The sequence below is a fragment of the Manis javanica genome, chromosome 14 (genome assembly GCF_040802235.1).
Source record: "Manis javanica isolate MJ-LG chromosome 14, MJ_LKY, whole genome shotgun sequence".
Classification (NCBI taxonomy): domain Eukaryota; kingdom Metazoa; phylum Chordata; class Mammalia; order Pholidota; family Manidae; genus Manis; species Manis javanica.
In genome coordinates, this window is record NC_133169.1 from 81,928,104 (window position 1) to 81,943,356 (window position 15,253).

Sequence of the window (15,253 nt, forward strand, 5' to 3'; positions counted from 1 at the left end):
CCCAGGCCCAGGTCTGGACGTGTGCTTGGAGATGGAGCGATGCTGTTTCAATGTAGAGGCAGATGCTCCTGTGGCCCAGGGAGGCCCGCTCGGGCCATAAATCCCGGCCGATGGCCTCCCTCTCTCTCAGAGGCCAGAGAAGTCTCGCGCAGGGAGCCATGGAGCTGCGTGGGTGGGTGACAGGCTGGGTACACGGCCCCCCAGTGCCTCCTCACCAGGCAGCCTGAGCAGATGAGTCCTTACAAACATGGATTCCATTTTCATACAAATGTCTGTGGTTGTGGCAAATACACGATAGGGAGACAGAAATGTGACATAAAAGCCAAGTCAATTCTGCAGAAGATGTCTCCTGGTGTTTGGGGGCTTCTGAGAGCCATGTTAGCCACCTGTCAGAAATGGTGCTGGAACCAGATGGAGCTCTTCGGAGAAGCATCAAACAAGTTGGAGATGCATCTGCATGGAGACAAATAATGTGATCAGGCCCAGGGAGCTGCGGGTTGGGGCAGGCAGGGCTGTTCAGGAGAAGCAATAACAACTGCGGACGGCACCTCTCAGCCCCAGGAGGGCAGCTGCCCCCCAGAAGTCGTGCTTCCCCTGTCCCCATGCTCCCCACTGCCCCCAAGGCACCCACCCTCCCAGGGGGCCCAGCCACCCTTCCCGAGAGGAGCCCAGGAGGATTTGTTGCCAGATCGGGGGGCTCTATGCCTGAGGTTTCCGCCCCCCGCCCTCGTCTCCTCTGTGTTCATCTGAAAGGGGTGAGTGACAGCTGTTCCTATAAGGAAGAAAACAAAGAATTGAGGGCACCCAAGTTGTCTACTGCAGGACATTTATTTATTACTAGAAACAAAGGGAGGGAGAGAAGGAGGCTTCTAAGGTTCAAAGCCCCAGGGAAACACCTGCTCATGGCAGTTAAACGGGCCCCCTTACTACAGGGCTTCGCAGAGGTCCTGATCCATGCGTGTGTGACACACTCCCTTTTATCCACTATGAGAGGCACCAGAGTTTGCAGATTTTTCACAAAACTTCCTGAGGGCCTATAGTTCTTAGGATGCGTTTTGGAAAACACAGGATGAGCCAGCTGTTTTCTTTTTCAATGTCAAAATTAATAAGTACTATTTTGGCACTCCTCACAGACCCAGGCTACCAGGCAGGGCCTCCAAGCAGGAGAACCAGGTTCCTTCACCAGCCCTATCCCAAACTTGATCATTGTAAGCCTGTCATTTCAGCCTATGCAGCCTCAGTTTCCCCATTGGGGACATGGTGATCATAACACCTGCTCTACCCTCCTTATGCCTGTGAAGTTGCTTTGAAGAAGTTTAAGGCACTGTGAGTATACAGTATTGATTATTGTTTTATTTTGAAGAAAAGCATTTGTGCCCTCCTGTCCCCTTCCACACGGAGCTGAGCTCACAGTCAGTATGTGTCTCTGTAAAGCAACAATCGTTTTCTTGTTCATTAGTTCAATAAATATTTTCTGAGCACCCTCTATGTGCCAGGCATGTTCTAGGCACTGGGGGCACAGCAGTGAGCCAAAGAGAACAGTCTCCTGCCCTCTGAGAGCTTACAGTTCAAAGTGGACACACACAATGAGAAAACCATGCAAGTAAATAAATGGTGTATCAAGGCAAATACGGTCTGAACTCTAAAGGAGATGGAGGATTTTCCTTTTTTTTAATATAAAGTTGACATATAATATTATATTAGTTGAGGTGTACCACAGAGCGGTTTCATGATTACATACATTACAAAATGCTCACCATGATAAGTGTAGTAACCATCTGTCACCTTACAAAGTTATTACGATATTATTGGCTGTATTCCCCATGCTGTACTTTTCATCCCTGTGACTTATTTATTTTATAGCTGGAAGTTTGTACCTCTTGAAGGCGGCTTGAAAGAATTTTGAACAACGGCAAATGGCAAAATAAAGAAGGATAAAAACATGTACACTGAGCCCCATCATTCGGGCTGGTGGCTGGCTTTGGGGAGGCGTAAGTTCTGTCCTCACACCCCTGCTCTAACTCCCTCTCCAGTCTGAGCTGGCTGAGGCTTTGAGGGTGGCGTCTGTGAATCCCCGCGGACCCAGCCCAGCTTCCTCCGCAGCAGTACAAGGCACTAACCACCGGGGCCTCCCCGCCTAGCCAGCTGCTCCTGGTCCCTACGTGCCCTTTGAGAGCGGGAGAGGAGGGAGAGGAAAGAAGGGTCGTGAGGGCTGATGGTGGCTCCCCCATTCAACGATGACTCTAACTAATTTGACTTTCTGGGTAAGAGAGAAAAACAGTGCAGGGTTGAGGGCACTAAAGAGGAACATAGAGTCCCTTGTACTGATAAACAGACTTAAAATTCTAGTCAGAAATGTCTAAGATGATTTAAAGAAAATTACTTTACATTCTCAGGTTTGGACATACGTAAGTCCAACCTCAGTCTTTATCCCAGAACATACGCAAACTTCTCTGCCAGACCAGGCCTCAGACATCAGGTGTGTGCGGCCAGGCCCAAGCAGGGCACAGCGTCTGCAGAGAAAGGGAGACCCCGGGGAGAGAGCATCAAGACTGCCAAGGGTGTGAGCCAAGGGGCCCTGCTCTGAGGGTGTCTTCTTCTGCCTGGACTCTTGGGTAGGAAACCCTGCCCCAGAATCACCTCCTTCCGCCCTCAGGGACACCTTCCCAGCCTCCGGGAATGGGAGTGCCTTGGCGGGCCCAGCGCCTGAGTCAGCCCCTGGCTTAGTGTCCCAGGGCTACCGCAACACGCTGCCACACACTGGCGGGCTCACTGCAGCAGATGTTCATTCTTTCACAGTCTGGGGGCCAGACATCCAAAACCAAGCTGCCAGCAGGGCCACACCCCGGCTCAAGTCCCCGGGGGAGCCCTTCCTTGCCTTTCCTCGGCTCCTGGCGGTCCTTGGCCTTCCTTGTTCTGTAGCTGCATCACTCCGATCTCTGTATCCAGTGTCACATGGACATTTTCCCCGTGCGTCCCTCCACATGGCCTTCTTATAAGGACACCAGTCTTTGGATTTAGGGCCCACCCAAATCCAATTACCTCACCTTAAGTAATTGTATCTGCAGATTATTTCCAAATATCCTCACGTTCTAAATTACCACAGGTTAGGACTTCAACATATCTTTTGGGAGGCACAATTCAACCCCCAATACCTCCCAAGCACTCTGCTTTTTCTTCATTGGCACCTTGGGCTTTGGCAAGAAGAACATTCTAGAAAGGTAGCCCAGAAGCCTTGCAGGATCCTGAGACCGGGGAGAACCCAGAGTGCATGGTGGCAACTGAGGACTTGCAAGTGCCGCCTGCAGGCTGGATCTCTCCTCAGAGCACCGGTGGGAGAGGCTGTGGGGTCTGGTCCCCTGGGAGACCACAGGGGGCCTCGCAGGGGCACCATGGGGTGCCCTCTCTTCTGGAGGTCCTGGAGGCAGTGCCTTGGGCTCACAAAGTTCTGCTGGCCCAGTGATCCTCCCCACCCTTGCCAAGGAACATTTCCAGAGGTTCAGAGTCCAACAGTGAGTCATAGCAGGTCCCCCACGAGAGAGAGTGACGCTCCCACTCCGGTGGCATTTTCTAGTTTCCTTCTCGCAGCTTCAGATGTGGTAGGTGGAGGTGGACAGCAGCTTTGAGCTAAACAAACGCAGAGGAAGCGTCAGGCTCGGTAGTCCTGAATTGGGAGTGTTCTGAACCCCCACCAGAAAGATATGTGTAAAACTCGAGGCAGAGCCAGTGAAGCACAGTGGGTGGCTGCGTGGGAGCCGGGCTGCAGGAGCCGACTGGATGTGCACTCAAGCCCAGGCCCCTCTGCACCCCAGGATCTGCTCTTGCTCGCTTTGTCTTTAAGTTCCAGCAATGCCACTAACTGACCATGGCCTGAGGCAATTAACTGGCCTCTGCCTGTGCCTCAGTTCCCTTATCTGTCAACTGGGGACAGGGAGTGTGTCCACCTTAAAGGCTGTGGGAGAGGCTTGATGAGGTCACGGAGGTGAAAAGAAGTTCAGCTCTCGTCACCCTCTCTGAAGGGAAGAGACTCTGAGAAGGGGGGCTTGACTCTGGCTTTGGACCTCTGAGTCTGGAGACCCCCTCTACTCCCGAGAGGGGTCTTTGTACGGTGACCCTTGACAAATCACGTTATCAGAGACACGCATAAAGATTGATGTGCAAGGATGTTTACTGCAGCATTATTAATAATAGCAAAAATCTGGAAACAACCCAAATAACCCCAAACAGGCAAAGTAAGCATCTGATTGCAGACACAGAGTAGAATATTGTGCAGCTGTTCAGTCAAAGGCAGCGGGCAAAGCTCTCCCATCCTGTAAACTGGACATACCCACATCTAAATATGTATAAAGTATGGCTGGAGAGAAAAATACCAGAATGGCAACAGTGCTTATTTCTGGGTGGTGGGGTTCTGGATGAGGCTTGGTTGTCTTTGTGCTTCTCCATATTTTCCAAATTTCCTAAGACAAAGTACTTAGAAAAAAAATGAGCATGCTGCATTTCAAGAGCATGCTCTCACCAAGGATGTTGAGAAATCCAACATCTGGCGGGTTTGAGGGAGGCCTCTTTCCCTCCCTAGAGTCAGGCACTATTCTTTGTCCTGGGCAGAGTGCAATATTCAGGAAGGATCCTAACTTGTTGTGGCATCAAGGGTGGACTCCACCAGGCCCAGCAAGCAGCCACTATCCCTACAGTCCTGCCAGATCTTAGGGAGCACTAGGTCTGGGGCACTGGTCTCTACTGTTTGCAAAACCTGCAAACCAAACCATCAGCCCCTTCCCAGGTTGAGGAATAGCGCTCCAAATTTTCCAGTGAGAGCTAAAAAGATTCATATCCAAATATACTGTGCTGTGCCTGCCTCATGTGATTTTACACACAATTCAGGAAGGGCAGCAGGGACAACGGGTCTTTGCAAGGAAGATGCTCCAGTTCCCGGGGAGCTGTAAAAGGCCCATGGAAGGGCGGAATATGCTGCTGTCTGCTCAGCCTCGGCCTCTGTCCATTACCCTGCACCTGACGCAGGAGCTCTAAGACCATTATCTCTTTTGTGGTCCGAAGACTACAATTAAGGCCTAATATAATGTGCTGCCTAACATCTGGTGAAACCGGGAGGGCCTCAAGTGGCCTAACCACAAGTTCTCCTCCACACCCAGCGCCCACAGATGACGCCCCTGAGCCAAACAGCCCTCCTAACCACAGGGACCGCGTGCCGTCCCTGCTCCTCCCTGAGGAGCAGGTTTGGGCTCCCTGCCAGTCCACTGACTTGTTCAACCAAGCCAACCACCTCCTCCAGTGAGAACCTCGCCCTCTTGATATATGAAGTCTGCCTCTCACAAACCCTGGTCACTCCCTCTATTCCCACCGCGTGCTTCGCTGCCTGGTGTGTGTGCCATGTCCTCCTTCCCTGGGCTGTGAGTGTGTGACTGGCCATCTGTGGTCACACTCCTGTCTGTGTCAGGTGTTGTGCACTTGGCCATCCCCCTCGCCCCAGTGTGAGGATTCCTCCCTTGCCCATGGGGTGAATAGAGGCAATGCAGATACCCTTAGGATCTGGCGGGAGGGGCGGGGTCGGCTGGTGTCCTGGGTGGAGCTGGGCACCGCCTGCGAGGTGAGACACCCAGTGAATGTGCGCAGGCCAGGACCGGGCCCAGGGCTCCCACAGCCAGGCCTCTGTCCCTGAGAAAGGCCCTCTCAGCCGGGTTGCCCCCAGCCAGGAGGCCCGAACCACGTCCACTTTCTTTGGCCTCTGAAAGATTAAAAACCAAGGACATGCCAAGACAGAGCTGTGAAACCTGTGGCAAGTTTTAAGTGCTTACATTTAACAAATTGCTGCTTTTAACATTAAAACGTCACTTGGAATAATTCCTGAAGTCTGAATGTGAAGAGGTGATTGTGAATGTGGGGCTTGGGCCAAAAGGCTCCCTGCTGGACAGGCTTGGCCCTGCATGTCCAGGGGGTCACAGGGGCCAGGCGTGTGCCTGACCAGGGCCTGGCCTAGAGACCCTGAGGGCAGGTGCCTCTTCCTGGCTTCTCCTATCCTCCTCCTGTCCCCTAGCCTCCGCTTCTCAGACGTCTGAGCCCTGGAGGCTGTGGCCACCTATTGCCCTGTACAGACCAGCCGTTCCCTGCTAGCCGGTCCTCTCCCTTGCCCTGGCACTGGCTAGGCTGTGACTTGCCCAGGAGTGCCAGACCCCCAGCTCCCAGCAGAGGACCTAAATCACCATGTTACTGTGCTGCCAGAGATATCTGGGGAGGACGGAGGAGGTCTCAGCCGTTGGGGTGTGGGTGCTTCAGGATCTAGAGAACTGTGGGCTCTGCTCAATTCTTTCACTTATTGCACACTCACTGCATACCCACTGCCAAGCCCTGTGCTGGGGCAAAGAATACAGGAGGAACAGCCAGGTGCTGCCCCACACTGGTGCCACCTGCAGTCTCACAGAGGAGGCAGACGTCCACCAACCGCACCAGTGAGTGCTTAGTCCCTGTTGGAACCTGAGGTGCCAGGAAAAGTACAGTGGCTCCCGAGTGTGCGCCAGGGTTCCCCCCTTCAGCCAGGGCAGCGGTGCAGCGGGCAGGGCAAGTCCATCGCAGGGCTCTGGCTGGTACATGAAGGCGAGTGGAAGGGACTGGTCAGAGGAGTGAGAAGAGGACAGGATGGGACTGGTAGGTCCACAAGAGGGGGTTAGGCATGCTTGTCTATGTGCAACCAAAGGCTACTCCCAGAAGCCCCCTACCCCACTCTTTCAGACCTCTCCTAGTGATAATGCTCAGGGCGTGGGGGGTACCCAGAGCCAGGGCTGACCAAGCACACTTCAGACCCTCTGCCCACCCTCACCACCAGTTCCACTAGTCACACTTGATAGACTGACAGCTCTGCCACGGGGTGATTAAGCTCCCCAGGGTGCTATATTTGAGGTTTTGTCACCTTGGCTATAGGCATGCCACATAGACATCACAGTTCCAGTCCCAGGCCACCGCAATAAAGCGAGTATCACAATAAAGTCAAATGAACTCTTTGGTTTCCTAGTGCCTAAAAAGTTATGCTTACACTGCACTGTAGTCTATTCATTGTACAATAAATAGCATGATGTCTAAAGAAATGTACATACCTTAATTTAAAAGCATTTTATTGCTAAAAAATGCTCACCATCATTTGAACTTTCAGCAAGTCATCTTTCTGCTGGTGGACAGTCTTCCTCGGCTGCTGACCGATCAGGGTGGTGGTTGCTGAGGGATGGGGCGGCCGTGGCAATTTCTTAAAATAAGACAACAGTGAAGTTCGCCACATTGATGGACTCTTTCTTTCCCAAAACAATCCATAGCATGTGATGCTATTTGGTAGCATTTTAGCCACAAGTGGACTTCTTTCAAAACTGGAGTCAATCCTCTCAGACCCTGCCACTGCTTTATCAACTAAGTGTATGTAATTCTAAATCCTTTGTTGTAATTTCAACAATCTTCATGGCATCTTTGCCAGGAGTAGATCCCATCTCAAGAAACCACTTTCTTTGTTCATCCATCAGATGTAGCTCTTCTTCCATTAAAGTTTTATCATAAGATGCAGCCGTTCAGCCACATCTTCAGGCTCCACTTCTAATTCTAGTCCTCTGGCTACTTCCACTACGTCTGCAGTGACATTCTCCACGGAGGTGCTGAGCCCCTCAAAGTCAGCCAAGAGGACTGGCCTCGACTTCCTTCAAACTCCTGTGACTGTTGATATTTTGACAACTTCCCATGAATCATGAATGTTCTTAATGGCATCTAGAATGGTGAACCCTTCCCAGAAGGTTTTCAGTTAACTCTGCACAGATCTATCAGAGTAATCGCTACCTATGGCAGCTACAGCCTTATGAAATGTAGTTCTTAAATAATACAACATGAAAGTCAAAATTACTTCTTGACCGATGGGCTACAGAATGGATATCGTGTTAACAGGCATTAAAATACCATTCATTTCATTGTACATCTCCATCAGAGCTCTTGGGTGACCAGAGGCACTGGCAATAAGCAGTAATATCCTGAAAGGAATCTTTTTTTCTAGGCATCAGTCTCAATAGTGGACTTAAAATAATTCAATAAACCATGTTGTTAACAGATATGCTTCATAGTTCCATCGACAGAGCAGGGGCACAGTACATTTAACATAATTAAGAGCCCTCGGATTTTCTGAATGGTCAATGAGCACTGGCTTCAACTTAAAATCACCATTCGCATTAACCCCTAGCAAGAGAGACAGCCTGTCCTTTGAAGCTCTGAAGCCAGGCACTGACTTCTCCTCTCTGGCTGTGAACATCCTAGATGGCGTCCTCCTCCCTTAGAAGGCTGTTTCATTTACATTGAAAATCTGTTGTACGGTGTAGCCGCCTTTGTGGATTGTCTCAGCTGGATCTTCCGGGTAACTTGCTGCAGCTTCTGCATCAGCACTGCTGCCTCACCTTGCACAGTTATGTTATGGAGTCGGCTTCATTCCTTAAACCTCATGAACGAACTTTCAGACTGTCCTCTGCAGCTTCCTCACCTCTCTCAGCCTTCACAGACCCGAAGGGAGCTAGGGCCTTGCTCGGGCTTAGGCTTTGGCTTAAGGGAATGTGGTGACTGGTTTCCTCTTCTATCCAGACCACTAAAACTTTCTCAGCAGTAAGGTGGTCTCGCTTCTTTATCATTCATGTGCTCGCTACGGGAGCATTTTAATTTCCTTCAAGAACCCTTCCTTTGCATTTAGCTTGGCTAACTGGCACAAGAGGACCAGCCTTGGGCCTGTCTCAGCTTTCAACCCGCCTTTCTCACTAAACTTAAACACTTCCAGTTTTTTTATTTGAAGTGAGAGACATGCGATTCTTCCTCTCTCTCGAACACTCAGAGACCATTATAGGGTTGTTAATTGGCCTAATTTCAATACTGTTCTGTCTCAGAATGAGGAGGCCGAAGGAGGAGAGAGACCAGGGAACAGCTGTGCAGTGGAGCAGCTAGAACACATACATTGTCAACTAAGTTTGCCATCTTATACAGATGCAGTTTTTGGCACCCCAAAACAATTACAACAGTAACAAAGATCACTGATCACAGATCACCATAACAAGCACAATAATAATGAAAACATTTGAAATATTGTAAGAATTGGAAAAATGGCACCAACAGATTTTGTCCATGCAGGATTGCCACAAACCTCCAATTTGCAAAAAAACACAGTATCAGCAAAGCACAATAAAATGATGTGTGCCTGTATTTATAAAATGCTGCTTCCCAGGCATGGATTGGAAGCTCAAGGCAAGTTGAGGGGTGGACATGGTGCTCCTCCAGAATTTTTTTGTATGTTTCTTTAATTGAAGTATAATTGACATACAATGTTATGTTGGTTTCAAGCATACAAGTAATTTGACTGTTACATATATGCTCACCCCAACTAGTGTAGTTACTATTTGCCAACACAGACAGATGTTACAGAAGTATTAACTATAGTCTCTATGCTGTACTTTCATTCCCATGACTAATTTATATCATGATTGTGATTTTGTGCCTTTTTATCCTTCTCACCATTCCCACCCACCTACTCCAACCCCTCCCCCATGGTAACCACCAGACACTTCTTAGCATCTATGGGTCTATTGCTGTTTTGTTCATTTTGTTTGTTTAGAGACTCCACATACAAGTGAAATCATATGGTTTTTGTCTTTCTCTGCCTGGCTTATTTCACTGAGCATAATACCCTCTAGGTCCATCCATGTTGTCACAAATGGCAGGATTGCATGTTTGTTTACATATGAATAATATTCCATTGCATAATGTACCACATCTTCTTTGTCCATTCATCTATCAACCCATATCTTGGTTGCTTCCATATCTTGGCTATTGTCAATAATGTGGCAATAAACATAGGGGTGCATACATCTTTCTGAATCTAAGATTTTGTTTTCTTCAGGTAAATTCCTAGAAGTGGAATTACTGGGTCATATGGCATTTCTATCTTTAGTTTTTTGAGGAATCTCCACACTGCTTTCCATAGTGGGTACATTCATGTACATTCCTACCAGCAGTATAAAGGGTTCACTTTTCACCAACACTTGTTATTTCCATCTTTTGGATAGTGGCCATCCTGACTGGTGTGAGGTGATATCTGACTGTGGCTTTGATTTGCATTTCCCTGATGATTAGCGATGTGGAGGTGCCATGGAGGCCAGTGGGGACATGTCAGTGTACCAATGGCCCCAGGCACATGACCATTGTCCCAGCTAAAGGGAGGCAGGTGTGCGTGCTGAGGTCAGCCTTCATTTGCACTGCTCTCTGCCTTGTGTCCCCCACCCCACTGCCATCTTCAGTTGTTCAGATCCCACCATACGGCTCAGACACCCCTTGCCCTCCAAGCCCCCTCTGTTTCGGGCCTCCCCTCACCTTGATGCTGTCACAGCTCTGCGGCTGGCTGTGCTCCCGGTTTAGAGGAAAGCTTTATCTTTTCATTTTTCTTTCACCCCTGCCTCCAAACCCTCTCCATTGGATCTCCTTTTCTGCTGCTTGTCAGGCAAACCCTGTAACTTTCAGGGCCAGTTCTCACCATAAGGATGATCTCTTCAAGTACTAAAAAGTCCTATCTCGGCCAGTTTAAATCAAAACTATACAACAATGTGAATATGCTTAACCCTGTTGAACTATACAGTTAAGAACGGTCAAGATGATAAACTTTATGTGTATTTTTTCACAAATAAAAATACATTTAAAAGAAACTTTAAACCTTTACTCTCACAACAAATTTTAGCCTTTCCGTATCCCCTGGCTCAGGCCTGTGCCTCAGCGCAGGGACCGGCAATTGGGAACTAAACAAGTCATTGCCTCATGTAACCCAGTGAGGAGGAAATGACTGGGTCAAAGTTCTCCAGAGAAGCAGATCCAACAGGAGATATATGTGCCCCATATATACCTCTCCATATATACATGGAGAGAGAGATTTATTATAAGGAACTGGCTTGCATGATTATGGAGGCTGGGAAGTCTGCTGGGTCCATGTCCCGGTTTGAAGGTCATCAGGAAGGAGAATTCTCTGACTCAGAGCAGAATCTGCCTTTTTTTCTATTCTGGTCAGTCCTGCAATGGATTGCCCACATTAGGGAGGGCAATCTGCTTTACTCACTCGACCTATTCAACTGGTGATCTTATGCAAAAACACTCTCACAGAAATACCCAGAATAATGTTTGACCCGATATCTGGGCACCTGTGGCCCAGTCAAGTCAACACATACACTTTGCCGTCACAGTGGTAATGAGCAAAAAGGCTAGAAGCAGTCAGGAGGCCCGGGCTCCCCTCTGTGTCCAGCCCTCACTGCTGGCTCACCTGTCTGCAGCTCAGTTTCCACACCTCATCAGATGGAATAAGGCCCGTGAACGCCCCTCTGTCAGCTGTAAAGTGCTCCACAGATGTGAGCTGCAGTGGTGGGGCCAGTGATATTGTTATGATTACTTTAGCTGCTCTTGGCAAATGGCTAGAAGGTTGCCGAGGGCCTTGGCAGGGTTCCCACATGCAGCTGGAGTTGGGGTGGGGGTGGAATAAGTGCCAAATACCTTCCTGGCATGTTGATTTCCGGAGGGGATTTATGGGCCCTGATAGTCATTATTTCAGGGCGACTTATCAAAAAAAGTGCCTGCGGCCTCATCATAAGCACTTATTCCACAGGAAAGCTGTTTGCCAAACACAACAGACATCAATAATGATGTTCCGAGAGTTGTAAATCTTCTAAGCCTGCCTTCCCTTCCTGGGGACTGAGGCACTTGATTTGGTTCTCCAGGAGCTCAGAAGTTTCTAAATAGATAACAGAATCCCAAACTCCATTAAGCAAGGTAATTTACAATAGTGGCAGGCCAAATTCAGGGAAATACATTAAAGCATTTTCCCATTTGGCTTGTAGAAAAGACATTATTCTAAGAACACACACAATGAATGCTGTCAGGTGTCAATGAGGACATTGGTTAGCTCTCCTAACAAGCTTATTCATCCCCCTCACCACACCATGCATTAATTTTGAGTCAAAGTTGTACCACCAGTTAAGATTCTCAAATTCCTGACATAGATACTTGGGACTTCATTTCCAACCCATTAAATAGGTATCACTTGGACACTGTAACAGGGAGAAGGGGGGAAAAGGCAGCTTCTTGCAGACTCTGATTCAGACCTTAACCTGTCCCTTGTCCAAGGCGTGAAGTCAAGAAGCAGTTTCAGACTTTGCACTGCAGAATCTTTCAGAGGCTGTGGGGAGTGTTTTGGGGGATGAATTAAACACAAACTGATAATTGTGAAATTGTTAGATTTGTTTCATTTTTCACATTTTAAATGATAACCATAAGTTTGGCTCCATTCTCAGCTGTTTTTTCCAAGAGGCACTCACCCCCCTGGAGTGGACTGCATTTCCAAGTGTCATCAAGAAAGGAAGCCCCCACAGGGGTACAAACATGAATGATATATGCTCTTCTGCGGCCTAGTTATGGGATGACCCAAAGAGATTGAAGAGAAACTAACATAATTCAGTAGTTATTGAACTCCTACTGTATACCTTTGTTGCAAAAGACAGAAGACAAGCTCATACTAACTTGAGCAAAATAATGAATTTATTGGTAACTGGGATCAGTCTTCCCAACCAGTACAGTACACTCCTTCTTTGCCTGTGCGCTCAGGGTCCTGAGAAGCCCAAAGTAGCCAGGTAGCAGACTCAACTTCTAATTCCCTGGTGTAGTTTTTGGGTTTCCTGGTGGAAGAGTCCCTTCCTTAGAAATCAAGACTTTAAAATAAGCTGAGTCCAAAGTTGCAAGGCCATGAAGTAAAAATCACCCAAGAGGGTTACTGAGTAGAGCAGTAAGGGAGCTGCTCCTACATTCCCTCTCTTCGTTTCCAAATCCCCGTATTCTGGCTATAGGAGAAACAGCACCACAATTAGTCATTGCTTCAAAGTACACTGCGTCCTGTAAGACAGAACCCCAATCTTTCGGTATGTTGTCTCCCAACTGGTGTCACACATGAATCTTCAGTAGGTCATTCCACTGTTACATCGATCTGAATCATCGAAGTTGCTAATTTTTTATGTCAAAAGCAATTGAATATTGGTAGTTTCACCACTGAGCAAACTTCTGGGTAATGGAGTACCTGGTAAGACTTGGTAAGTAGATGGTAAATCCATTGCTGTGTTTCTCTTACAATGAAATCAGTTCCCTGGTCAGAAGCAGTGCTGTATGAGTGAATAAGGTGACCCACTATCCGGGTACCTTACTGGAATAAGGTATTCTGTGTGCCCATGAGTGGCGGTGCTGGCAGAAGGCAAGGCAGGCAAATGCATATCCAGAATACCTGTCTATTCCACAAAGAACAAATTGCTGCTCCCTGCATGGTGGAAGGGGTCAAATACCCAAGGGAATGTTGCCATATCAGGGGCTCAGCACTGGTCTCTGTTGCTGGCAGGTAAAGCACTTCCCAGTGGGGGTGATAATGGATCAGCCTTGGAGAAGACAAGTCCAAGTGTTGAGCCCATGTGCGGTCTCCATGCCTCCCCCTGTGGGCTCTTTGTTCACGGGCCCACTGAGCAAACACTGGGAGCACTGGGGAAAACGCTGACTGACTCTATAGAGACGTCATTATGATCGCCTGACTACCGAAAGCCTCCTTTACAGTGGATGCAATGTGGTGAGCGTTCACCTGGGACACAAACATCACGCTCTGCACCGTTCCTGAGAGGTATGCATATATCAAGCAGACCTGCACCAATTTCTGATCCCGTTCTTTCCAAGCCCCTGACCATCCAGCCAAACTAGTCATTGCCTATGAGTTAAAGTAGATTCCTACTTTGGGCCCCCTCTGAGTCCGGAGACAGTGGACAGTCATGGGCGGCTCTTGCAGTCCGGCCCTCCAGCAAACTCTTCTTTACCACCTTCCTTCAGAGATGATCCTCATGGCGACCTCTGCTGTAGTGGTCCTCTTCCAGGATGCACCGGCATATCCCACAGAACCTTCTATAAACTAGGTCCAATTGATTTCCCCCCTCAGTCAACCAGTGATATAAAACTCCCAGTTGACCATAGGTGTGGACTGAGGAGAGGTGGCAATGTATCTACTTACTTACTTAGGCAATTCAACCTGTACTCTCCAATTTTATTTTTAGCAACCATTCTACTTGAGCGATTTTTGCTGTGCAAGGCCAGCCTATGGCTGGCGGGTCAGATAATACCCAGTGTGTGATGGTAGCTCAGGTCCTCTCCATGCCTCAGGTTTCACCTTATATAATGGGGGCACTATATATATATATAGTATATTAAATACATATATAGTATGTATTGTTCAAGTGGTCAGGCATTTAGTCTACCAGGGCCCAGGAGGAACCAGTAGCTGTTTCTCAAATGGAGAACAATTATTTGCCTAAGAAAGCATGGTTTTTCTTCAAAATTCTAAAGGTTTATGCTCTGACTGCTGTTGGGGCTTACTAGGGTCATCACACAATGTCCATATTTACCATTTACCACAGATACCTCAAATATCAGTTGACCTGGTGTGTTCTAAAGTTCTGTGTCAGAGCATCTCACACTACTTCCTGGACCGCCTACTGTCTTATCTTCCTCTAGGCTCTCTGCAAAACCGTAAGCCCTATAAATCAATGAATGGGTCAGAGAAGTACACTCAAATGTAGTATATATTGCTTCCAAATTCCAAAGAGGCACCCAAGCCTGGTTCCTCTTTAAAGTTAAAGGGTGCAAGATGCAGCAACTCTACTTTGGAGGGAATATCCCCATATTCCTCAAACCACTGGACTCCAGAAAACCTCAAAGACTTTTCATGGTGTTAATATTTCATCGGCTGGCATGTATGTGCCTTCCAAAGGCTTCTAAGAAACTATTTCCTGTTCATCAGGTCCAATCAGCAGGCTGTCACCAGTACAGTGGTTCTGTGCAATGTTAAGAAGATCAAAAGATCTATAGTCTATCCTACAGCAAATAGCAGAAAAGATGACATAATACTGAGACAACACCATGAAGGTGCCCTGTCAACAGTGTACCTGAGAGGTAAAAGCAAAAGTTTTTCTGCTTTTTGTCACATAGAAAACTTGCATACCAGATGCCCAGGGTTGATTTGTTCCAACAGATAAACCACAACTGCAAAATGGTTACAATTAGAATAACCAAGTTTATTATAATCCACAGTAATTATCCAAGGTCCACCACCTTCCACACAGGCCAAATAGATGGATTGAATGGGTATGTGACAGAAACCACTTCTTCAACATCTTCCAAG